The sequence below is a fragment of the Canis lupus genome, chromosome 7 (assembly GCF_003254725.2).
Source record: "Canis lupus dingo isolate Sandy chromosome 7, ASM325472v2, whole genome shotgun sequence".
In the NCBI taxonomy this organism is placed as follows: Eukaryota; Metazoa; Chordata; class Mammalia; order Carnivora; family Canidae; genus Canis; species Canis lupus.
The window spans coordinates 61,297,406-61,324,775 of NC_064249.1; the positions used below are offsets into that span (position 1 = coordinate 61,297,406).

Sequence of the window (27,370 nt, forward strand, 5' to 3'; positions counted from 1 at the left end):
ATTAAACATCTGACTCTTTGTTTCAGCTCAGGTTGTGATCTCAGGGTTATTAATGGAGCCCCACATTGGGCTCTGTGCTCAGTGCTCAGTCTGGTTGAAATTCTCTCTCTCTCTCCCTCTGTTCCTCCTGCTCCTGTTCTCTCTCAATCTCTCTTTAATAAAGAAATAAATATTTTTAAAAAATATACCATGGCATTGATGTACCAACCTAACCTCCTAAATATTGAGAATCAAATACAAATTCCTTTATCTCAAACTAGAAACTGCATACATTGCCCATACCACTACTGTCAGTCATGCTACCTGAAGAATGAAATCATGCAAGTGGTAAATCAACAAATAAATTTTTTAAAGCTTCTGTGATTCATCTTATTAAAATGCCAGTAAATCAGGGGATCCTTGTGTGGCTCAGCGGTTTAGTGCCGCTTTTGGCCCAGGGCGTGATCCTGGAGTCCCAGGATCAAGTTCTGTGTCAGGCTCCCTGCGTGGAGCCTGCTTCTCCCTCTGCCTGTGTCTCTGCCTCTCTCTCCCTCTCTTTGTGTATCTCATGAATAAATAAATAAAAAATCTTAAAAAATGCCAGTAAATATATACCAGTTGTTCAAAATCCCAAAACATGTGAAATACTAATAATTTGGAATCCCCACTCACTCCTAGATTAGGATTGCTTTTCTATAGGTAATTTTCCTAATCTAGTCATGTTTTTCACTTTCACTGAATAATAGGAATCTAATCATATTTTATATGTTGGTCATAGCAAATGTCCTTGAGGATCTAGTCAGTTCAAATTGGTTTGTTAGCTGCCTGTTATCAAAGTGACATAATTGTTGAACATTTCCAATCATTGAGGTGCTTCAAGTTTAGACTGTAACGTCTAAACTTTACATGTCTGAATCATTCTATCCCTATAGAATCCCTATCCCTGTTTACACAATTTCTGTTAATATTTCCTGCTTCAAAACCTGAAACTCAAGGCTGTGCAGCGTTTCCATGAAGCATATTCTACAGAAATGCTGATAGCATTTCCACAAACTGCCTGTAGCATTTAAGGACTGAGCTCCTTGAATTTTGGCAGAGAGAGAAACACTTTCCAGGCTTGGTGCTCTCCCCCAATTTTGCTTATTACTTTGAAGATCTGTACTCTTTGATCACTTTTTTTGATAATAGCACAACTCTCAAAAACACAATTAGTTTGAAGCAGTTGGGAATGAAAAAGAAAATCAACCACCTTTGCTATTCATCCATGTTGTATCTGGCCATTTGCTGGGCAGCATTTCAATCCATTTGTTCTTTGTGGTGAGCAGAGCTCTAAGACCGCTCACAAGATTCCCAGTCCCTAGTATACACATACCATCTTCTAGTAATTTGATGAAACACCAATTGAAGTGCTACTAAAAAAGAGACTTTGCAGATGTAATTAGCTCAAAAATCAGTTGACCTTAAGATAGATTATCTGGGTAGGACTGATCTAATCATATGAGCCCTTTAAATAGGAATCCAGAGGTGAGCAACAGAATTCAGAGAGATGTGATGTGTGATAAGGAATTAATGTAAGGAAAGTCTCTGATGCTAATGTTGAAAATGGAAGGGAACACAAGCAAAGAATATGTGTGGCCTCTAGGAAGTTAAGTGTGGCTCCCAGTTAACAACTTGAAATGGGGATCTTAGTCCTATAAGCACAGGGAACTGAATTCTTCCCATAGAAGTGGACTCTGGGCTCCAGTTGGGAATGCAGCCTGGCTGACATCTTCTCAGCTTATGAAACCCAGAGCAGAGAACCCAATGATGCCAGGCTCAGACTTCTGACATTTAGAACTGCCAGCTAACCAATGGGTGTTGTACTAAACTGTTAAAGTTGCGATTATTTGTCATGCAGCAATAGAATATTGCCCAACTAGTTCTTGTCTATTGTTCAACAAGTCTATCAATATATTATGCAAACTCTACAGAGTCTGACTTCCAGTTTACTTTTTAAAGGTATTGTGAAGAATTTGAGTTCAGAATTGAATTCTACGTATGGAATAGGGCATGTGAGAATGTAAGAAGTATAGCTGAATCCATGGTATTTCCCATAGAAGGCCTTGTACCCCTTGGGATGATTCCCAAAGACTTCATTTTTTTTTAAGATTTTATTTATTTATTCATGAGAGACACACAGAGAGAGAGGCAGAGACACAGGCAGAGGGAGAAACAGGCTCCATGCAAGGAGCCCGACGTGGGACTTGATCCTGGGTCTCCAGAATCATGCCCTGGGCTGAAAGTGGCACTAAACCACTGAGCCACCCGGGCTGCCCCCAAAGACTTCATTTTTAAAGGCAAGAGAAACCATGACCTTGTCTCTTCACTGGACATAAACTACAAACCATTTTTTTTTCATTTATTGAGTGGATAAAAACTTTATCTGAAAGCTTTGGTAAAAATGGTTATTTCATCATAGAACTAGTCCATTGGGCCTATATATTTGGGATAATTTTGTGTACATATAAACACACATAAATATATTTGATAATTTTTAAGTTGTATATTTCCTTTTCTAAAATATATTATATATGGTCTATAACTCTACATCACATGTATATTTGGGGTTATAGTTAAACATATAAGAAGTATTCAGTGATGTTAATTCAGTACATTACCTTATTTATTGTTGGAACTATTCAATGAGGAATATTTTAGATGCCAATGTAAATAAGGGCATACATAAGGGAACAACGATATCATCAAGAATAAAGACAATTGAGGTGACGGTGGTTCAGTCAGTTAAGCATTTGCCTTCAGCTCAGGTCATGATCCTGGCTTGCTGGAATTAAGCCACACATCAGGCTCCCTGTTCAGTCTGCTTCTCCCTCTGCTCCTTGCCTCACTTGTGCTGTCTCTCAATCTCTCTCTCAAATAAATAAATACAATTTTAAAAAAAGAATGAAAGCAATAATGAACTACTACTCCCAGGATATAATTATTTAAGACATAAACATTCATAGATAAGAGAAAAATGGGAGAAAAATAAATGTTTTTTTCTACTAATATATGGAAAAAATAAACATTGTTTGCCAGTATTTTATGATAGTAAAAAATAGGAAAAATAATGTCATTAGACATTATTCACTGATTAAACCTATTTAGGGACCTATGAACACACCAAGATAGCCCAGAATAAGTTTGAGAGAGAGAAAATGGGGCTGAAATAACCACCTACAAACATTTGAACATTAAAACTGACACAGAGCCATATATCATTCTATGGCAGCTACAATTGAAAGCGATAACAGGAATTTACAAAGGGTCATTTTAACTTAATCTTATCTAAAAGTCCTCAGTAGACCATCTATTCTCTTTGGGATTTGAAGAAGATTAATAACTTAATGAGTTAGATTCACTTGGTCAAAAAAAATTTATGATCCTACTCAAATTTAAGTGGTTTTTAAAAGTCTTTACTGCTGTCATATCTTAAACATCTTTAAAAATTTTATTTCCCTAAATGCCTTCTTTCTACTAAAAAATATTTTTAATGATCCTTTGTGCTTTTAGTAATTCTTTTTGGACATTTCTAAAATAAGTGCAATTTTTTTTCAAGTCACCAAGGTGATAGTGCAAAAACTTAGTAATTTAGTAAATGACATCCTTATGTCCTAAGGAAAAAAAAGAAATAATAATACATTTCTTTGTGCTAAGCAGTTTTCACTGGCCAAAAGATAATGTAATGTCTTACTCCTAGTTCAATGCAGACTGGAATGTCTAGAAAACAGATAAAGGGAAACATATTTAGGGGCTAAGGAAGATAAAGAACATTTGCAAGAATTTTAGATTTGTAAAAAAGAGCAATTCTGCAGAAGCATTACTGGAATACCATACCTACCACCAGGGGCTGTTGCAAATTATTATTTTTTTAATTATCAAGTTATATGATTGTATTCTTGCTTAAGACTAGCATCAGAAAGTGAATTTGCAAAGCATGTAGTAGAAATCTATTATCACTAAAGGTATATTATTTTTAAAAGGCAGTGAATGAATTCACAGGGCAAATATTTATTTTGGGCAAACCATATTGACAGGCCAGGTTCAAATCACTATAAAAACTGTAACATTAATCTTCCTATGAAATCTCTAACAATTGGTATTTCAGCAATAATAAAAATGCTCAACTGAAATTCTTGAAAGGTTATGCCAAGTTTAAAGATGTTCAACTTTGCATCGATAAGAAGAACTGTGTCTAATTTGAACTTCAGTTCTATATCAAGTGCAACTGGGGCTATGGACTGACAAGTTTCTCTTACGACTCTTCATGCTCCTCATTTTCCCCCTTTCCATGGCTCAGGCCTTCGTTCAGGCCATCCTCACCTCTCGCCAAAATGAAAGCAACAGCCCCTCACTCACCTAGTTTTGCACCTTTTCCCACACTGCAGCCAGCCTGAGCTTTCCAAAGTATTATTCCTTTACTTACATTCTGATTCTCACCATTGCTTTTGGAATAAAGTTGAGATTCCATAAAGCAACAGATGAGACTCCTGCTAACATTTGCGCCTTCATATTACCTTCTCACTGTATTATATGCTCTTGCCACACTGAGCTACTACTGCCTGTTCTGCAAGCATGCCACGGTCTGTCTCACTCCAGGACCTCCTCAGCATGTTTTCTTATGACAAAAAAAAAAAAAAAAGTCCCCTTTTTCTCATTCCTCCTCTTTCTTCCTCATCCCACTTTTCAAATGTGAATTCAGTTGGCACTTCTAGAACTTTCCTTGGTTCTCTCTATCATCCCTTCTGTCTCCTTCTAACATTTCTTACTAAAACAGAACTCCCACTCATTGCTTTCTTCCAGCAGATGTTCAGTTTTTTCTGACCTTGTATGTCACCTTGTACCTTCACCGAAATGGTACCAGGAGCATGGTAGACACCCAATAAATATGATTAATGAGTGGGAAATATATGATGAAATAAATTAATCAGGGTGGGACTCTACTTTCTTATCTGTTAAATACTGTGATTGAACTGGAGATAGATCTATTCTTTCATAGATAAAGCCTGGCTTTATGACTTCTGTCTAGCTAGACAGGACTTGGGTAGAGTGGCATACTAAAATTGGGTCCATTGAGGAAAGTTTTATAAGCAGACTATTTACAAAGATGTGGGCAGTTTTTAAGAAAATAATCTGGGAATAGTGTAGAACCCCACGGCCAGTGGGAGCAATTGAAAGGTTGCAGAGTTAGCACCTGCAGGCCTGGAGGGGAGCAGGTTCTAGGGCCCAGAGCAGGTGGCAGGCTGTTGGGGGTGGGGTAGCTCCCAGGAGCCCTGACCTTTGGAAGAACATTTTAGTGCCCCCTAGCCAACCTGGAAGAGAGAGAGCCAAGGAAATAAACCTTTCCTCTCCTCCCTCCTCTTTGCTCTGTGAACTCCTGGGTCAGTATCCCATCAGCAGAACCTCACTGGAGGCCAGAGGACAAGGAGCCCTGCAGATAACATCTCATATGGGTCTGCGCTCTTACACAGAGCACAATGAGGAGGGTGACATTTGGATGTGGCGAGGCAAACAGGAAATACTCACCACAATGATAAAATATACTGAGAGTTGGCAAATAGTAACACTTTTTTTTTTTTTTTAAACAATGCACCAGGACAGTGAACTGTTGTGTGGGCAAAATTCTGAGTAAATGGAGAGAAAAACCAGATGGGATCAAGTATTATAATTAGTGAGTTTTGACAACATTAAAATAATCTGATCTTCTAATGCAAAAGTTAAAATTACTTTGCCTCATATACTCCTTTTCTACCATGTTTGTAATCTTCTCATTCCCGATCTAAACACCATATGGTAATGCAATTCCATTGCCCTTCAAGTCACTTTCCTTGAAACCACTGCTACGTCCTTATATTCTAGAAAATTGCAAACGTTGCAATTACATTATGGGCATCGCAAACTTTATAGTTTATTTATATAATAGAAGAAACTAGGGGTGTTAGATAGGGTAGACTAGGGGATTCTGTAAGTCTAGATTGCATAAAATTGTGAGGTCAAGACTGAGTGGGGCTCAATGAGTTTTGATTTGCATAAATATAAATTTAAATATCTTTTTTAATTTTTAGATTTTTTACTATCTGTTATGGACTAAATTGTGTCCCCCTTCTAAATTCATAGGTTGAAGCCCTAACACTCAGGACCTCGGATGATGACTATATTTGGAAATAGGGCCTTTAAAAGGCAATTAAATCAGGGTTGGCCCTCATCTGATATGATTGGTGTCCTTAAAAGAAGAGAAGCTTGAGGCACAGATAGTTCAGAAGGAAAACATACGGAGAAGATGGCCATTTTTAAGCCAAGGAGAGAGGCCTCAAAACTCAATATTACGAGCATCTTGATCTTGGACTTCTAGCTTTCAGACTTGTAAGAAAATAAGTATCTGTTGTTTAAGCCATCTGGGCTGAGGTTCTTGGTTATGGCAACTCCAACCAACACACCCTCTATCATATCTCTTGCAATTTTAAGCCTATGAATTTCCTACATAACTCTAGGATATAATTTCTCCCATGAATTATGTCGCTTCTAAGGGTTTTGGACAGCCCAGGATTTTATAACATGATTAGAACAACAGCAAAATAGTGAAAAGGATCCCGAATACCAGGAACACAGCCAGCATTCTTTAGGCGATGAGCTAAGGCCTGCTGTTTCCTGTCATCAGAGAGTCTGTGGGATCCACTTCATAGGTTGAATTTCCAGCTGGGTACTTTTCTCTAACAAATAGTAAAATTAAGTAAGTCCCTGAGATAGCTTTTCTTTCAAGGTGTAAAATTCCAGGGAGGTCCGCAACACTGGTGGCAATGCCAATCATAAAAACAGAAGAGGTGTTGAGAAATCTTCCCTCTGGAGAACACTTTTGCCAAATGAAAGATTCATTCATAATCCTATGCAAAAACCTCTCCAGAATTGATTATAGGACAGATCCTGAATTGCATCATACACCTACAGGATGATTTATAATTTTCCTTAAAAGATGTAAGCTATAAACTTGCTATATCGTGTATGTGTGTTTGTGTGTGTAAAATGGACATAAGGGTCCTCACGATGTGATAAATAAAGCTAATTATCTCCACACACCTAGAAGCAGGCCCAGATAGAGACCCCTCCTCAAGGAGAAATCATTCTATTTTAAGGGGTGTTCCAACCCATGAAACAGTAATACAACCTCTATATTAATTCAAACTATTGTTTATTTACATTCACTATCAATAAATATAAATCTATGTTTAAAACCTTCAGTGGATTCTCACTGCACCTAAAGAAAGTGTGACTACCCTTCCATGTGCCACAGCCCTCCATGAACTGGGCCCTCCTACTTCTTCAGCCTTAGTTCATGATGTTTCACCTGCCACAGTCCATTGGCTTCCTTTCTATTCCCTAACTGCACCAAACTCTTTCATCTTAGGGCCTTTACATATGCTGATCCTTCTGCCTGGAACACTCTTCCCTAGGTTTTTGGTTTTGTTTACTCCTTCTAATCTTTAAGGTCTCAGTTCAAATAGTATCTCTTTTCCTGAACCTCAGCACCCTCTTTCCCCTATTAACTATCATATAATCCTAGTTGTTTCCTTCATGGAAACTTTCAACCTTTACTTAGTATGTCTGTTTATTTTGTATATGTATTTCGTGTCCTTTTCCTACCAGAGTGTAAACAGCATGGAAGCGGAGATCTCATTTTTCTTGTTTACATGCTGATCCCTAGAAGCAATTGTGGGCATGGGGAGGGTGCTTAATAAATATTTGGTAAATAAATGAACAAAAAACGTGATTTTCATATGTGCAATATGATATACTCCTGGATGCTGTCAATCTAGCCCATTGTCCTTAAAACATTTTTCATTAAAAAAAAAAAAAAAAACTTGGAAGTTACAACTTAAATAGTGACCAAACAGAGTATTTGGTCTTTTCAATAGCTCTCATTTTAAGTCTAATTTGATTCTGCTAATAAATAAATCATGCTTGCCTTCAGTGTGCCAGGCATTTGATGTGACTATGTTGTTTTCAGTTCTCTTTCCATTTCCCATAGTTTCCTGAGATTATGTAGCTCAGAATTGGGCAGAACGACTGGTAAGAATCTTTTTAGGATTAGCCTACCCTCAAAGGCTAATTTACAGATAAATTGGAGATAGCGATGCCAAATGTCCACACCACTAATTTTGTTGGTATCGTAGTTCTGTTTTCATTAACTTACGTTCCTAGCAACAATTTATATGTATACAGTGGATAAAAGTCATAAATGATTATGCCACATCCTACTTGGGCCTCTATTTTACTTTCCTGCAGAGGAAGAAAGATACAGCAGGAAAGAGATGGTTTGAGAACAAACATTTTTGTCATGCAGGTCCAATTTAAATTTTAAAACAAATGTTTAAAAGAGGCCATTTTAATCTGGTAGATGGTAGACTACCTAAGGTAGGCAATGGTACCTATAAATATTTGCTAGTTCTTTCCATCAACAGATAAGCTTTCTAAATATTTCAGAATAATGGAAATAGCAAACGCTGAACTTTTCTTTTTCTTCCTATCTCAATGCTATTTCATTGTTTGTAAAGATCATTTCCCTGCTACGCTTTGTTCATCCTAGAAGCTATAGTCATTCATGTGTTCACCACCTTTGGTAATTCATTATGGTTAAAAGTAATACCATAATATAGCATTTAAGGTAAAAGATGATTCAAAAGCTTATTTACAGCTAAAGAGTGCCTGTTGAACATTCCATTTTTATGCTTTAATGCCTGGTATTCACCACATTTACAGTAGCCAAATTGGGACATATATGTCTATGTTCCACTTTTTTTTTTTTTTAAGATTTTGTTTATTTATTCATGAGAGACACAGGGAGAGAGAGGCAGAGAAACAGGCAGAGGGAGAACCAGGCTCCATGCAGGGAGCTCGAAGTGGGACTCGATCCCTGGTCTCCAGGATCACACCCTGGGCCTAAGGTGCCACTAAACCGCTGAGCCACACAGGCTGCCCTATGTTCCACTTTTTCATCAAGCTCAAACACGTCACTTTTCTCTCCTATGAAAGTCTCCAGTAATCTTGACAACAGACACAGACAAACTCCTAAGCTGGGGAAGATCTAACCCACTTCTAACCCAAACATACAGACAGTGTTCAAAAGACAATATACTGGTATTTAGTCCTTTGTTTTCAGTGGCGGTTGAAAAAAAAAATAACAGGAGAGTTCTATACTTTCAGGACATTTGCATAATGTATAAGTGATTTAGTACTTCATGAAGTGTAGTCAAACGTGTCTGAAAAATGCAGATTGAACATTTCTGTGCAAATTCGTTAAGTAGTCCCTCCAATCAAAATGAAAAATAAAACATAAAAGATGTATCAACTGTGATGTTGTGAAAGCTTCTAAAATAGTCATTCAACGTTGAGACATTACAGGAAATCAATAACTATACTACAGATTTACTCTATGCATGGAGGACATTTCAAAATAATATTGGTATTTTGAAATTAAGAATTAAAGTGCTCAGCACTGTGGCTAGAATGTAGAACACCAACCAAGAGAAGAGAGAGATGAAGCTCATAAGCAATCCCAAGGTAATGGCAATATCATATCATGGAGGTATTTTAAATATTTTTTAAGGATTTTATTTATTCATGAGAGACACAGAGAGAGGCAGAGACATAGGCAGAGGGAGAAGCAGGCTTCCCACAGGGAGCCTGATGCAGGACTCGATCCCAGGACCCTAAGCCACAACCTGAGCCAAAGGCAGACACTCAACCACTGAGCCGCTCAGGTGCCCCTATTTTTAATATTTTAATAGTTAACTCATGAATGCTTAAATCTATGATTCCCCATGAACTTAACTATGATAACTTTTGGAGGGAGTTGTGTAAAGACCATTCCCCCCTTGAAAAGTTTGTTCTTGGATGGCAACATGTGTTCATATGTATTGAAGGATAGATTTTTAGCAAGAGATCATATTCAGAACTTGCTTACTTTTACCTTAATACCTAAGGTTCAAGTTGCTTTCACAATGGTGAACCAGAAATAATACCCTTTGCTCACTAACACAAGTCAGTCCTTCAAGTTTTAAATTCCATTATCATTACCTCTCACAAATACAAAAACAAGAAGGTAAATATCTATTAGATATTAATTTCTTTCTGTTCCTCTTTTCTAAGAACTGGGAAAGAACTTTTTTAATTCCTTTCTTTTAATAAAAAGGAAAAAAAAGACTTTTAAATAAGCCAAATAGGCAAATAGTGTTTAGAATAACTATGCATTACATAGATTCAGATGCAAATAACTAAATAGATAATATGAATCTAATGATCCCTGAATTTGTTCTATTGTTGGCTATTTTGAGTATCAACTTCAGAAAGTAATATTTTTAATAACTTGCTGATATTATATACTAAATTTTATGAGGCTACCCAATGTAAGATTTCTTAAATTTACACTAATTTTTCATCTTATAGATTAATTTTTCAAAAATCATTATTTACCTTCACTTCTTAAAAAAAAATCCTCCTGTTAACAATTCACAGTTTGAATGAACAGTCAACAAAAAGTCTTCAGAAAGGCTAGGACACTCACCAGGGTCTGTATCCCTCAGGGCTGAAATGATATTAGATTTGGTGAGGTGAACCGTATATCACAAATACTCCCAGTGCTGGACAAGGAAATATTTCATTGCATGGGAGGGGTGGATTTAGAATTACTCTCTGTCCTCAAATGCCATATTTTATCTAGGATACATCATTGACATACTCTCCTGATTTCATCAAATCTCTTAAAAGCTTGCTTGCTTTTTCTTTCCCTTTGAAACACATTCACACACACACACACACACACACACATCATTGAATAGAAATCATCTAAAGAGATTTTGATTTTTCCTTTTCTTTTCTGCCAGCAAATCTTCCCTTGTTTCCTGTAAGCTTAGCATTTCTAAATTTAATGATATGTGATTTGAATCCATTTTATTAATTTTTGTATCCAGGGCACCAACACGGAGTGCCCACACTGACTAGACAGCCATGCCTGGTGAATGAATTAGTAAAATATTCCTCAAGGAAGGCTCCATGACTCATTCTTTCCTAGATCCTGTTGAAACATACAGTATGGCAGGCTGCTCATCAATTCAGACCATTGCAAATTATTTTTTATTTTTACTTAGAGTCTTGAAGTCATCTGTCAATATCTTGACCACCCATATCAGAACCTGGACCCAGTATAGAAAATAAAAAACGTATGTGTCCACATAAAATTTTAGAGAAAGATTTTTTCTTTTTTTTTTTTTTTTGTAAATTGTTCACATAAAATTCTTGCCATTCCAAATACCTATCAAAAGATCATCAAAGATGTAAAATATAATTTATTTATTCAGGCCCATTTGTATTTCCACATTTTATAAATTTCCAATTTAGGTTTTTCTATGTGTAAACCATGACATTATACAAATTTTCATAAAATTTCCTTGTTTGGGACTTAAAAGTGACTATTTGGAAAGAGTTTGTCTTATGTTAGTTTTTAAAGGAAATTCAGACTTGCTTATTTTAAGAAACAACATACATAACTTCCCTAGAGACTTTGGTTTTCCTAAAATAACTGCAAGCAGTTCTTATTCAATCAACCAATCGATACATATTTATTGACCTGCTCTATTTACTAAGACTATTAGGTCTGACTACTATTAGGTGCTGACTATTCTAATTTATTTGACCTTGAATCATTGCTTTATTTGGGTAGCAGATATATAATAATAATGACAACACATCTTGTTTCATTTTTATTTATTTATAATTATCTTTTAGTTTCTCTGTTTGACCAACTTTTTTTTCCACATAAAGTTTTTCATTCTTCAGGGATCATAGTTCTTCCTCATTTACTATTAATCTCATGCTTTCTCCATGTATTTTTCCCTGTGCATTCCATCCCCTGCCCCTGCTATTTTTCTGAATATTTAATTTGTGCTTTACTTATATATATCTGATCCTTGATATTTTTCTTAATTGTTAAGGAATAAATCTCTTCTCTAAAAAAAATGTTAAAGCTAGAGCTCACATGGGCAGCCCAGGGGGTTCACTGGTTTAGCGCTGTCTTCGCCCCAGGGCCTGATCCTGGAGACCCGGGATGGAGTCCCACGTCCTCGGGCTCCCTGCATGGAGCCTGCTTCTCCCTCTGCTATGTCTCTGCCTCTCTCTTTCTCTCTCTCTCTGTCTCTCATGAATAAATACATAAAATATATATTTAAAAAAAGATAGAGCTCACAGACCCAAATCCCTTTTCTTTTTTACCCCATTACCTAATAATGTTGGTCTCCCTCAAATTGCAAATTTTACTATACTGTAGCAGGAGGTAAATCATTATACTTCGAGACTCCTCCTCAACTGTAGAATTTTAAGGCTTTGACCTTTGCTCTATTTATTCCTGATATGAAAATAGAATGCTTTCTTCCTAAATTTCAGAGAGGAAGTTCGACTTCATACAATACCCACATTCTGCACCCTGTATATCAACTTCAGATAATCAGTACCACATTTCTCTAGTGGGCTCTCATTTTTGTTTTGAATTTTTTCTACTGAAAAAAAAAAAGTCTATTCCAGCCTTTTATTTTCTGATTAGATTTTCCTTTGGATGTCACTATGCAGAAAAATTGATATGTGAAATAGAACAATGATCTGAATATTGATTGATCAAAATAAGTGCTCATGACCAGACATGGTGGAAGTTTTTGAAGTTTTGAAGGGTCCTTAGGACCTGTCCAGTTCAATTACCTCAAATACTAACCATCTTCATAGATCTAAATCCTGTTCACCAGCACTCTTCTTTTTCATCCCACTGGCTTAAGCTTTTTAAAAACAGGTTTAAACCTCTTTTTCCTTAATATTTGTTTATTCCCCGCCCCCCCGCCCCCCCAGAAAAGTCTGTATCGAGTGTCTTCTATCATCTACTCCAAGAGTTCTACTATTCTTCCCTTCTGGCTTAGTGGGAAAGCTTATATTCCCTTGCTTGTGAATCAACATAAATCATGTTCTTTCATTTTTTTCTTGTATTACTCCTGCTGTACAGAATAAGAGCAAGAGAAGTTCCTATAGGTACTGGACTGTCCTCTATTGACTCATGTAAAAGTATTTCTTTCCAAGTAAATATATCTCTGCTTTCCCTCAGCAAAGTAGAGCTAAAAATAAGATGGTTTAGAGGTATCTGCAACCCTCATATGGCCTTGTACGTTGTGCTTAATGAACTTCTTCCGAAGTTTGATTTTGGCCATTCATTAAGGCCAGTCATCATTGAGAAGTGCATGATTAAAGAAAAGCACAAACTCAAAAATACTAAGAGCCATCTCATAATAGTGCTGTGCTCACACCTTAAGGTAGCTTTTTTGTACCTTTTTTGTACATACAGATACCAGAAAAATATACTTCCTTACTTTCTTCCCACCCCTCTGCCCCTATTCCCCTTACACAGATCTTTCACGAAATATGAGAAATTTGCTGGGCTCTTTTTTTGTACTATTAGTTATATTTTCAAAGTCAAGTTTGACTGCATTTCTTATGCTTAGTTCAATAGCATCTGCCTTGTGATGGTGAAGTCCTCCTTTCACAAAAGCACTCATGATTTGACGCAAGAACTCCTTTTATGACTATAATTGTTACTAACCTATACATTAAAGGATCAATGATCCAGAAGCTTCATACTTGCCTAGAAACAGTCAATAGTTAAACATTTTAAGGAATTCAGAGGACTAAACACAATTAATAGACTAGAGAATTTAGAAACAAGCTGTGAATCAATGTTTCAGAAATAATTCACTATGTAAATATTAAATTAGTTTAACTACAAAATTTTTAAAAAGCAGTATTTTCATTTAACCACGTTAACTCCCAATCAAATGCCATGAGAAAATGTATCTTAATGCTGATGCTTGGTATATACTTTCCAGGTGACTCTGAACCTTTACTCATCAACCTGGGATATTAACAAAATTCAATTTTCTTAGTCATTAATATTTTTAATGGCTTTGGACAGAGGATTAGGAGAAGACAATTCATACTTCTAAGTGTTTGATTCGGTATGATGGATGAGTGAAATAGATTCTAATCCAACAATGGACTGGCAATACCCAGCAGCACATCAATCAAGCAAATTCAATCAGAGGTTGACCTGACCATGCCCAGTTTCCCCCATTGGCTACAAAAACTTTAAGAATCTAGAAATAATAGAGTTGTAATGATATTCTTGCTCAAGTCCTTTATTTTGCAAATGAGAAGGCACAGGTCCCAAAAGCTATAGGACTTTCAGGAGCTAAGATGCAGAGTCCAGCTCTTTCTTCACTGCTCTATGTAGTGATCCAAGGTTTCATGGAACATGGAACGACACCCATAGGAACCAACTGAGAGTGACTAAGTTAAACTGGTTAATTCATTCAACAAGCACTCTTCAGTTGCCTACCAAACACAGCTCAAGGGCCCCCACCTTGTTTCTTTAAAAGTCCAAATGCAGGGAAAGAGGTTCATTCTAGTGTGGAATAAGAACCTTCACCACATGGAGAACAGACATTGTCTAAGCTAAATATTAATAACAACCCAGCAGACATATACATTAAATATAAGATTCTTACAACAGCAATAATCAGGCTGTTCCAAAGTGACTGGAATTGGGAAAGCAACTCCTATCAACAGTGTTTCGTCAAGGAAGCGAAGTTCCCCACTATCTCTCTCATATGCTGTTTCTAAGCCACCAGTAAGAATGAGACCTACTGAAAGTGCAGACACTTAGTAACAGCTCGGTTGGAAAAATATATACAGTTTAATGTGGTGGTGTGGATTTAGCTACTTACAACTTTTAAAAACGTTTTACCTCAGTTGGTAAAAAACTGCCTAAATCAATGCCCAATCAAGGGTTTTATTCATTTTATTTGCTCTGGTTCAGTCAAATTTGTCGCTGGCATAATGTTTGGAACTAATTTTTAAATCTTTCAAAGTCACAGATTCAATCTTTTAAAATCTCCGTGACCCATTCATTTTCTTTAACGATCAAAGAAAATTTATCCTAATCTCGGTCTGAAAATTTATCCTAATCTCGGTCTGAAAATCTATCCTAATCTTGTAATTACCGTCGCCCTCTGCAAGCTCCCAACTTCAGCTTGTTCGATGCTGAAAATGCGTGGCCTGAGAGATCTCAGACGTCTGGAATTTTGTAAATGGTCCCTCTGCACTTTTTTTTTTTTTTTTTTTTTTTTTTTTTTTTTTTTTAGGAAGCCCTTGCCTTGCACAAACCTGCTGTTGAATTCACCCCAGGCACTTCTACTTGTCTTGCACCTCCTGACCTACCATCATCAATGGGCGCGTGTGCGCGTGTAATCCGCGAAGCAAAAGAAATTCTGAGAGTTGGGCGTCGATGTTTGCGATAACCCGCTAACCTATTGATCCGTCCTTCAGCTGTTTCTAGAACACCTGGGAAAGACACCCGAGCCGGGGCGGGGGTGAAGAGGGGAAGGTGGATTAGGAAAGGGCGACGGTGATTACTTCCTGCACCGAGACCGGGTGGCTCTCCGGGCTCGGCCGGACCAGGCATCAACCGGGAGGGCGGGCGGGGGGCGGGCGAGGGGCCGGGGGGCACCGGCCGGAGAGTCGGGGGCAGAGAGAGAGCTCGGCGGGGCGGGGGAGATACAGGCGGGAGGCGGAGCCGCCGGGGCGGGCGCGGGGCGGGCGCGGGGGCGGGGGCGGGGGCGGGGGCCGGAGCCGAGGCGGCGCGGCAGCCAGCGCGCGGGTGGGCGGACCGGCGGCCGGAGGGACCCGCGAGGGCGAGGGCGAGGGCGAGGCCGAGGGCGAGGGCGAGGGCGAGGGCGAGCGGCGGGCTCCGCGCCGCCCCCGCTCCCGCGCCGCCCCCGCCCCCGCGCGCAGCCCCGGCTCCCGCGCACCCGACGGGCCGCGGCGGGGAGGAGTCCACCGAGTTGGCCCCGGAGCGCGGGCAAGTTTCCCGGGAAAGCGGGAGCAGCGGGCGGCCGCTCTCCAGGTGAGCGCACGGGGCTGGGGGCCGGGGCACCCGCGGGAGAGGGGTCTGCGTGGGCGGGGAGGTGCAGCCTCACCTTTTCAGGTACTTCGCCTCTGCCCGAAGAGGGAGGCATCTTTCTTTTCCTTTTTTTTTTTTTTTTTTTTCTTAATACCCCTTCCCCCCTGCCCCATATTTGAACCCACTTCCCTTCACTTTATTGGCTTGGCGGGGCGGCGTGTCCGGGAGGCGGAGGGGACCGGGCGCCTGAACTGACCCACCTGCGCGGGGTTCGCGGGGTTCGCGGGCCCGGCGGGGCGCCCTGGCTCCAGGGGTGCGGTGCCAGCCCCCCGACTTGGCGCCAGCGGGGGCTGGAGGGAGGACACCGCCAGGCCCGGTATTGAGTTTCTGATGCCGGTTTATCCGGTCCTCCGGCTGGTTTGGCAGAAAGACGAGCATCTCTGCAGGGTGCCTCTTTGGCATGGGCCGCAAACTCCAGGACCTTTGCTAAAAGCTCCTGCGAAGGCTGAGGACGATGTGGGAGGGGAATCAGGAGACTGGGTGCCGGGGCGTGCCGGGGTGGCTCGGGCCCCCGCGGAGGGGAGAGGAGGGTGGAGGTGGCTCGGGGAGCGCAGGAAGCGCGCGGTTGTTTCGTTGCTGCTGCTGCTGTTACTTCGGCGCGGTTACCCGCTCCCTCTTCTGCCCGGTTTGCACATCCTCATCAGCGTATTTCTGTCAGAGGCCTGAAAGGTGCTTGCTCCGTCTGATGCCCGTCAGGAGTTATTTCCAACTAAGTTCACAGGTGCGAAGCCTGAGCCGCTGCACCTCCTGGCTCCCCTCCCTGCGGGTCCGCCCCCGACTTCCCTCCCACAGGGAAACTGTTCTGAATCCTTCCCAGGGTTTTGAAAGGGACGAGGGCCAGTACATAATGTAGTTTGTGGTGTGCGTGACTTTTCCCTCATTATGTTATCAGAACCAAATCAAGACACTGGAGATGTCTAATGGGACTCCCCTTCAGCAGTTTTTATAGTAATTAAGAGTACTATTTACAGTGTTTCTTTTTCTGTACTTTATCTCCAGACATTGCATTAATCCCTCTATAGGCAGTTCTCTCTGCTGTCACTGTGTCACTGGGTTTGAAAGACCAGAGCTTCTTTCGGACTCACATACACACACCAAAATACAGTGTGACAATATTCAATATTTGTCTGTCTTCCTGATTCAGTGGTCTGGCACCTGCCAATTCCAGTACAGCATCATAACACCATATGCCTGCCTACAAAATTGAGGATAAGGAGAATGCTGCTGTTTTTCATGTGCAGGACAACCCTGGACTACCAGATTTTATTATTGTTTAAGGGGTTTTTAAGGGCTTCAGTCAAAGTGAATCAAATATACAGAACAAAATTACAATTCCACCCAATGCGTTCGAAAGGAATACAATTCCTGGACACTTATAGTTGACTGGTTATTGGAGAAATATTAAAATCCTCTCATCACACAGAAAGCATTTTGATTGAATATAGTCAATAAGAAATAGCACACATTGAATGCCCTGAGAAAACAAGAAGAATTTTCCTCGTGCCTCATTTGAGTTTTATATCCTTTATTACAGTAGCATCCTCCAGAAAATGAGCACCTTGCAGATAGATGTTGGTATGTACTGACTAAACACCACATTTTTTAATACAGAGGCTTGGTGACAGTCCAAAAACATAAATGTTTTAAATCATTACCAACCATCTGTTCTCTCCCACTCACTTAAGGCGCAGTCTTTTATTTTCACAGGTATCAAAACATACATCCACATTTCCTACATTTCCATGAATATCCTGAAAGCTGCAGTGATATCTGATGTTGACCTAAGTTTGGCAACTGTTGTGTTTGGCTAGTTACACTATAAGCTCCTCTCCTTTTATTTTCAATGAAAGAAGAAATCAAAAAACTTTTAAAGCCTTTGGACAAAACTGATGTTATATACTCCAGTGAAATCTGATTGCTTTTTTTTTTTTCCCACCTTTTTGTTACCAAAGAGAAGCTGGAAAAACAACAACAACAACAAAAAAAAAAAAAAAAAAAAAAAGATTGAGAGAGAGAAGCTGAGAATTAGTACAGCTGCAGGCTCCTCCTGATGACATTCTTTCCCTTTCTTCCTGGTCACAAGGGTAGCATTTGGTGCTCTGAAGCAGTGCATTAAACAGCCTCATGACTCCAGAAAATTAGCATGGTTCCAGAAGGATATAACCTCTTCCCATGAAGAATTTACAAAATGGGAGGCTAACTTAATATCCCAGACACCAAATTAAGTAGACCGAAGACATACACTTCCCACACAGACGTTGGCTATCAATATTACATAGAAAAAGAATAACATGTCTAAGTAGTATTCTTTATATTTGTGTTTGGGAACTCGGATGAGTTTGTATGTAATCAGCAGATGGATTCATACCCTTCATTTTGTTTATGTCATCATTAGAGCAATATTTGGGGTTTTCAGTCTCCCCCTAAACCCCCAATCCAAGAAAGCTTTCACATTTAGGGATGTTTGCTATAGCTACAACTGGAATGTTAGAACATTTTTCTCACCCAAAATTAAGTTGCATAATAAATATGTTGTTCCTGTAGTGGAAACAGAACCTGGGAAATTCTTTCTATTCAAACCTAGGTGTAATATTCCAAAAACACTTTCATACTGTTAAGGAAAAAGGTATTGGCAATCTTGACCATACTTTGCAAACAATTGATATGTACTAGAAGAATATCAAGAACCAAGGAAAGGTGAGGTTTCTGCCTTCTGACCTGCTATGCTGCACTATACTGCTTTTGCCTTGGAAGTGTAAGATTCTCCTTACTATCATGATAGCACTGAAGAGAATGAGCCCAAACTATAGACAATTTTGAAAGTTAAGTTGCCTTTAAAAATATGGTCTAATTTAAACCTTTGGAAATACATAAGAATGTGTTAGATCTTATTTTTCTGTATACTAAAAATGAATTATTGAGGGGATACAGTTTCACTATGTATAGTAAGCACTCTGAATTATTCATGTTAATGAGAAGAATAGAGGCAAATATAATCCAAAATCATGGTTATTTAAAAAGTCATTTGTTTTTGTCTTTGGAACATATTACATGTTTGTATTAAAAAAGATTTTCATTGTTATTGTGGGCAAGTTGCCTTTCTAATTATTTTGTTTTGTTTAGGTTAATTTTTAAATAAGTTTATATACCTCAAACACCAAAACCGATTTATAAGGAGGTGGTGCAGATGGGCATCCTGCCCAGAAACAAGCTGGGTAATAGAAATAAGCAAACCTGGTATGGCAACTTTGCAGTAGAATATATGTAATTCACAGGAACATAATCAAGACTTGATTGTATATCTATTTAATGAATATGTTTTAAGAGTTAGACATGTTCCTGGAAAAAATAAAAATCCTTCAATCAAAATTTGAGAAATTCGATTCGACTCCACATGTAAAAGAGGTGATTGATATGGGTTTTTTTAAATGATAGTGGGCTACTCCTGAAAACCAAACAGAAATATTATGATTGATAAATCTAATTAAGCCAAATCTGTAAGCATGAAGTTTCACTAAAGCATACGTACATAATGTGTATGTATTAAGGTGAAATCCTTACATAGGTACTTTCTAAAGAAGAAACAGCAAGATGCTACCAGAATAAGGGGTTTGGTCCATTTGATCTCAGTACCTTTGCTCCAAATCAAAGTATATTTCATTGAAAAGAATCTCTCAAGTATCTGTTGTTACCGTGGACCTGGTTAGATAAAATAGTTGAAGTTCAGCAAGACTGGCAATTTAACAGATTTCTATTGTGTTTTTCAAAAGCTCTAGGGCAAAATTGGTTGTGGATGAAATAGTTAGTTGAACAAGAAGTTGATTCACACCATAGCACTGGCTGTTAAACACCTCGTTTATAGTCAGTGTTCGGTTGTATATAGATTTTGTTGAATTGTTAGTTCTATGCACTATTAGGAAACCTCTGTGGGGAAGGTTAGAGCTGCAAAAAATATATGATTAGAAAAGCAGATAAGATCATTTTTATTTCAAGAATTCAAAGCAAAAAGTAAAAATTGTAACTTTTACAGTAGTGAGCAGAATGGTAATAAAGTAGACGTCCCCTTCAGAGTGGTGACTATGTTCTCATAATAAATGTGCTCTCTACTGCAAGTGTAGGGGTACTTCTTTTTTGAGGAAACATTTTTTTTTAAATTTTTTATAGGGCACGGCATTTTTTTTTAAGACTTGAGTCCTTAGATTGAATATTTTAAAAGAAATATTGTGGTTGGAAATATAATTGAGACCCACAGGATATATTTTATATACATTTGTTAATGAAATCAGTTTCTTTTGATCAGTGCCTAAGTCTTAGAATCAAAGTTATGCATTTTGTTATAGAGCTGGAAAGGACCTTTAAAGTAATTTATTCCAATGCCCTCATTTTACAGTTAAGGAAATGGGGACCCACAGTGATCACTATGAACAGCTAAAGGTCACACTGGTAGTTAGTGGCAGAGCAGAAACTAGAAACCTGATCTCCTGACTCATTCAGCTCCTGTGTAGTAAGTAGGGTAGTTAGATAGAAGAAGTTAACTCTTTCTGGCCATCAAGGTATCAACTCCATGTGATAGTCACAAAATGGTACAGAGCTAGATGTAGAAGGCCTATGACTTTTCTGTCTTCTGTTGTCCGCTGAATGGTCACCACAGACCAAACCATGGTTCTCAACCCTCTTAGTCTCTTTTTTTAATTGCAAATATTTTGTTTCCCCCTTCATATCCTGAAATGTAACTCATCAATAATTTAATTACTGAATATATCTGAAATGAAAAGAAGGATAAAATACAAGTTAATTTGTAAATAATAACTATACTAGTCTCTGGGGATGACCTCACTGGAACACATATTAAAGAAGCAAAAGATTTTATGTATATATAATGAATAAATTTCGATTAAGGCAAATAGAAAACATCAGAGGGCATTCTATACAAGAAGTACAGGAAAATGAAAAAAACAGGGTAGACTAAAAAGTATGTTAGGAGAATTACAAGCCAGACTTATTCATATGTGGTAAAGAAGAATATAATGGGAATCGTTCCAAGGAAAATATGCCAAGTCAAATTAAAGACTAGCAGAGTGGAGAAAATGTGGAAGTGTGATATTTTGCAAATGAGAGAATAAATACTATTAATAAACTTCCACCAAAATTCCAAACTTGTTTTGTGGAACATGTTCCTGCTGTTGTTACTAGTATGAACTCTATTTCAAAGGAGTCTGCAGGTTGCCCGCCATATCATCTGTAATAGCAGATAAAATATTTCTAAAATGAAAATTATCGATTTAGTGCTGATATTGCCTCTGCTGTTTTAGTCTATCAATTCCAGGGTTAGGAGACAGACCGCATAGAATGATTAAATTATTCACCGCAGCAACCTTAATTGTCAGTTTCTGGGCTTTCAGTGGAAATTCTTATAAAATGCTTACATTGCAATGATGTGCCAGATTCTATAGGTTGATATTCCCTATAAGTTTAGTTCATCGGGACATTGCATGTTGTATGAGGTATTTGGGAAAATTCCTCATTAAATAAGGCTGTTCCTCCACGCTAAAGCCAACCACACTCTCCTGTCCCAGTAAGTAACAAACCAGAGTGTACCCAACCCTTCCCAAAATGTTCTCTAGCGACGATCTGACCCTGAAGAGAGCCACACGACTAGAGAAATAAGATTTTTGTGATTACATGGGATTATTCTTCATGCCCTTACTCATCTACCTGCCGCCCCCCCTTTTTTTAAATGAGACTGTTCTGCTTGTCTGCTGGTCTCCTGCCTTCAGTGGACTAGGATTACAGACTCTCTGACCATCAAAATCAAGCTCACATTCTGATCTTCTGTCACTGGCACCTTTATAAAAGTTTACTTCTTCTAATCCTCATTTCTCTTAGAAATCTCTCTTTGGTGGGTGACTATGAGTATTGACAAACTAATATGCAGGCTGGCTAGTATTTTAACTCTTCCAGGCCTTAACCTTGTTTAGATGCATGTCTCCAAAAAACATTGAAGGCATTCAGATAGACAGAGACAGTTTATACATATATTTTATATACATTTGTTAATGAAATCAGTTTCTTTTGATCAGTGCCTAAGTCTTAGAATCAAAGTTATGCATTTTGTTATAGAGCTGGAAAGGACCTTTAAAGTAATTTATAATTATATGTGTATATGTATATGTGTATATGCATGTGTATATGCACATGTTCTATGTGTGTACATACATACATGTAATTTCAGGCACTGAAAAATAAGAAAGAAGGTATTGAGATTGTATTTAGAATGCCCTTGAAACATTTTTATGCAAACAACTGCACTCGTTCAATATTGGAAGTTACACCATAAAATAGTGCTGTGAAGTATGCCACAGAAGAGGCCAAAATCTGTTACTGACACAATAAACTGTTGTATTAGATTTTTTTTAATTCCTTAAAATAAAGGCATCCTGTGATAGCATATAGGAGTTGGGCTGGGAGGGGATGTATAGACAACTGTAGTGTCTGTCTTAGATGTCTGTAGTCTGTGCACTGTTGACTCACTAGAAGCACATCAACATCTCTTTGCAAAATATAGAGTATTTGCAGAGAGATCAGAGGGTTTTGAAGATTACTTGTATATGCAACATACAGGAGAGCATGAGACCCTAGAAACGAGGAGGGGATTGAGAGGGAAACTCAAAATTTTCACTTCTAATGTTTGGACTAGCAGACCATAACATAAGACTTGCTATTGAAAATTAAGAGTTATATGAAATGTCATTTCATTATTAGCTACAGCAAGCATCTTGAACTTTCCAAATTGTAAGTAAGAATTGTTTTTTTTCTTAGGTTACTTTCGACTCCAGGTCAATTTTAGATGTCTTTTATAACATTGCATAAACATTTTATAATATTCTTTTTAAAGAAGGAGACTTTTTAATGTAAACTCTTAACAGTTAAGATGAAAATCATAGGTGTGTGTGTGTGCGCATGCACGCAAATAACCAATTGTTTTGACATAATCACAAGATTCTCTACATAGAAGGGCATAGTTTACCGAATCATGAGAGATGGCTTTTCCTACAGAGGGAATGCAGCAATTGTACAGAACACAATTTGAGCCATGATTGTTTTGCTGCATATTGTTCATTCTTACTGGAAGCTTCTTGGTCAATTGAATGGCCCAACACTCAACCTCAGACTGACCCCTAACTTTATTTGGTCTACTTTTGTTACAATTTCTAATAAGAGTGTAGTGGTGCGGTGGGAATTGAGAGAAGATGAAATTGAGGGTGTTGGATTGTGGAGGTGATAAGGAAAATAAGGAGTTTCTTTCATTTGAGCAGCACAAAGGTCTGTGTAGGCAGTGAAATTCTATTGGAAATCTACCTTTTCTTGTTATGCTTTTTACTCTTGTATGTAATAGAAGCAAGATTGTGAAAGCAAAGCCCTCCTCTCTCTTTGCACTGTTAATTCCACCATACAACAGAAAAAAAAACAAAACAACTTTTTTTTTTTCCAGAATAAACAGAGGTGACTTCTTCCACTTACTAGCCTCATTGTGTCCCCTTTTACTTCAATACTACTCTAAACTGAAATCTAACACACTGAAGAATGTAGTTAAGAAAAGGAAGAATATACCCAGTCAATGTAGTGAAAGAAACTTCAGGAGCCTCTACAAATATGTGAAAATGGGAAAACCAAAGAAGACAATTTTGTCAATTCAAATGAAGAATGTAATATTTACTTTTCCATTAGTTTCAGAAGCAGGTAGCTCAGAACTCACTCAGTTTTGTAGTCATTTTTATTGTTTTCTTTTTTATCACAGAAGGAGTTGGAGCTGTGACCTATTGTTACAGGTTACTTGAAGCAAATATAGTTTGTGAAGATTTACACAAGATGATGGCATTGATTATCTACTTTAAGAAAGAAATTCCAAAATTGAAATGCAGGCACAATTTTTTAGAAACATATCTCTAATTAAATTTGATTTTCCCACAACCTTCTTTGAACAGATTAGAGTGACGGTAATTTATTCCTCCCCCCAAATCAGTTTTCCCAAAGTATTAAAAAATGCTTATGTGTGAGTGACATTATTGCACTAAAAGCAGTGACCATTAACGCTCTTTGACTTTCTAATATTTGCACTCTAATTTTCAATTAGGAACTTTTACCATTACAGAATGAGACTCCATTACTGTGAAAGGGCTGGCAGTCAGCTGGATGCACTAGTTTGGTCTTACTCGTTATTTGTGGCCAGAACCCAACTTGTACTGATTGTTAAATATTTTTGATATTACTCCTGTACTTACATTATCACTTTTGTGACTTGCTAAAAAAAATCTAGCAAAGTCCTATTTTCAGATTTTGCAGTTCAGGGAATTATAACAGCATTTTGAGTGGAAATGGATTTGCAAATTACTGAACTCCCAAGTAGGAGAGATTATCGAGTATCTTGGAACTTTGGTTCACCATGAATTTTCCCAACATACATACACTGAGTAGTATCCAATTAGAATTCCTTGAAATCACTGGCATATATTTTATCAAAGAACTTTGTAAAACACATCTAAAGCTCAAGAAGTCCCTCTGAGTTCCCCACTTAATAGATCCAGCTGTGTATTTGGCATTTCTTATTTTCTGTCTTAAAGAGAAACCTCAAATGATACATGTCAAAATCAAATTTGTGATCTCTACCCATTTCACCCCAACCTCTGGTATTCCCCAGCTCCCAATCTGGATTTTATCCTTGAGATCCCCTCTCCTTAACCCCATATCAGAGCCTACACCTAGGTGTTGATTGTTACCTCCAAAGTGTGTTACAAATCATATATTTGAAACTACTATAACACTGTATGTCAGTTATACTTCAACAATACATTTTTAAAGTATATTACACATCTGCCTCGGGCCATCACCCTAGTCTAAGCTTTAACCCTCCCCTGTGCAGGAAACCACAATCACTGGTCTCCTGGCATCCTATATTGTTTATTACTATTCCATCCTCCAGTGCAAATGTAATACTCACAGCTCTAACTACACACACCACTTCCCTGGGTTACCATTGCATAGTAAAGCCCAAAGCTGTGCACCTGATTTTTTGAAACCCAGCAATGCCAGGCTCCTCCAGTCTCATCTTTTTGATGTCTCCACTCTTTCCCTTTGCTTGAGCTGGCTGGCTTTCTTCCAGTTGCTCTGACTAATCAAGCTCCCTCCCATCCCCACACCCATGAGCACAAATACCCAAACATTGCCAAGTTAACTCTTAGTTAGCACCTCAAATATCAACCCAAATCCCATTTCCTCAAATGAGCCATTTCTTCCCCATCATATATACACACATATTTATTTGTATGCATAAATGCATCCATATTTATGTATTCATATCCCTCATCCCAAATAGTTGCAAATTCACGTTTACTTGGGTAATTATTTAATCAACCACTAAGGTAGAAATCTGTATAGTTTTGATGGTCTTTATATTCCTAGAAAATGCTTCAGAGCCTGCCCATAGCAGGGGTGTGAAACATATTTGTGGAATAAATGTTTACTGATCATCCTTGGCTTTAACCCCACATGTGTGCATGCATACATATATACTACACAGAAATAGCCAGTCACACCCACCCTCACATTCTCATGAAAACACATAAATAAAAACTTGTAAGCTTTCAAGCCCCACATTTTTTCTTTTCTTTGTCATCTCTCCAAAAATCACAGTCCTTCCTCTTCTGCTTCTGTCCCTATCTGTGATTCATTCAGAGGTGACTTGAGCAGTGCTACATTTGCTTAGAAAGTACAGCTAATCTGTTGAATTTCTTACCCCCCCCCCCACACACACACAAAAAGGCTCAAGCATTCTTTTACATTATTTCCTCTGACATGTGAAATCTCTTAATAATTACAGTAATTTTAAAAGGCTTCACTCTGTGAGAGTTCTATGCTGTGCCATTTGGCATATTTTGACAATGATCTAAGATTGTACCATGTTGGAGAAGAGAAAAAAAATATTTTGGAGGTTACCTGCCCCTATGGCTCCTGTATGGAGATACATGAGATGAAGAAAAACAAAACTTAAAATAAGAATAAATATATGAAATTGAGAGAGTAACATAAAAGTCTAGTTTATAAAGTAAAAGTTCATATTTTTAAGCGTTGCATAGAGGCTTCAAACTATGCTGAAATAGTTAAGGAAAAGACCTACCTTATTCACTTGGCACTTACTGTGTTTAGATACTGTTTTAATATTGTACCTAAATTCCAGATGCTGTTTTAAAATTGAGTTAGTCTTCTTTTTATTTAAAGCCTTCTTGCTTTGGCTAGTTTAGAGTAGAATCTGCTAATCTGGAACACTTTGTGCCAGAAAATAAGGAATTGCTCAAAACTGATGGAGACACATCAGAAGTACATAAGTGCCAGATTTTAGGGACTTCCACTTGAAGGCCCAACTTGGGATCATTTGAACATAAAAAGTAATAATATATGTAATGGATTAGAGCACATTGAGTAAGAAAAGAATCATGAGTGTATAGTGTGTGTGTAGTGTGCAGATGGTGGTGGGTAGATGAAAAAGCTGTTTACTGAAAAATACAAGCTAATAATTTTTTTAAATGCTGGAATTATAAATTCACCTTTTTGCAACACTATTACAAGAGTAATCAAAGGATAATTCAGCATTGGGTGAATGGTTTTTAGGGACATGATATCCATGCTCTCTCTAAATGTCATCTCACAGATTGCTTATTAATTACAAAGAGAGGAGGATACCTTTATAGGAAGAAATCTGGCAGACCAGCGTAACCAAGTAAGCACACTTGACATCACCACATTGACACCATGTACCTTTTGATATGATACACACATGAAGTAGGATACATAATCACCTGTGAAGTTGTAATGCCAAAAATGTTTCATCTGAATCTGATCATAAGGAAACAATCTGAGAACTCCAAATTGGTGGACATTCTTTAATATAATCAACTTGGACACTTCAAAAATGTCATTGTCACACACACACAAAATCCTGGAAGATTGTTCAAGATTAAAGGACATTGGGAGACATGGCAACTAATTGCAAGGCATCCTTCTTGATTAGATTCTTGATGGGGGTGGGGGGGATGCTATAGAGAGTACTACTGGGACAGTTGGAGGAATCTGAATTTGGGCTGTAGATCATAGAATAGTATAACATCAATGGTAAGTTTCCTGAGTGTGATAATCATATTGGAGTTGTGTAGGAGAATGTCTTTTGGGGCAAAGGATATATTTAAAAGTATTTACAGTTGAAATCTCATGATCTTTGCAACTTCCTTTGATGTGGTTGAGCAAAATTACTGTTTTAAG

General features: G+C 38.1%; 1 protein-coding gene across 1 annotated transcript in view; it reads left to right on the forward strand.

The window, feature by feature from the left end:
* Positions 1 to 15,874: 15,874 nt before the first annotated feature.
* CHST9 (carbohydrate sulfotransferase 9) overlaps positions 15,875 to 27,370 on the forward strand; it is a 241,856-nt gene continuing 230,360 nt past the window's right edge. Inside the window, exon 1 of the mRNA XM_025429254.3 lies at positions 15,875 to 16,000. The gene's annotated coding sequence lies outside the window, so the exon portion shown is untranslated. The remainder of the gene's footprint in view (positions 16,001 to 27,370) is intronic.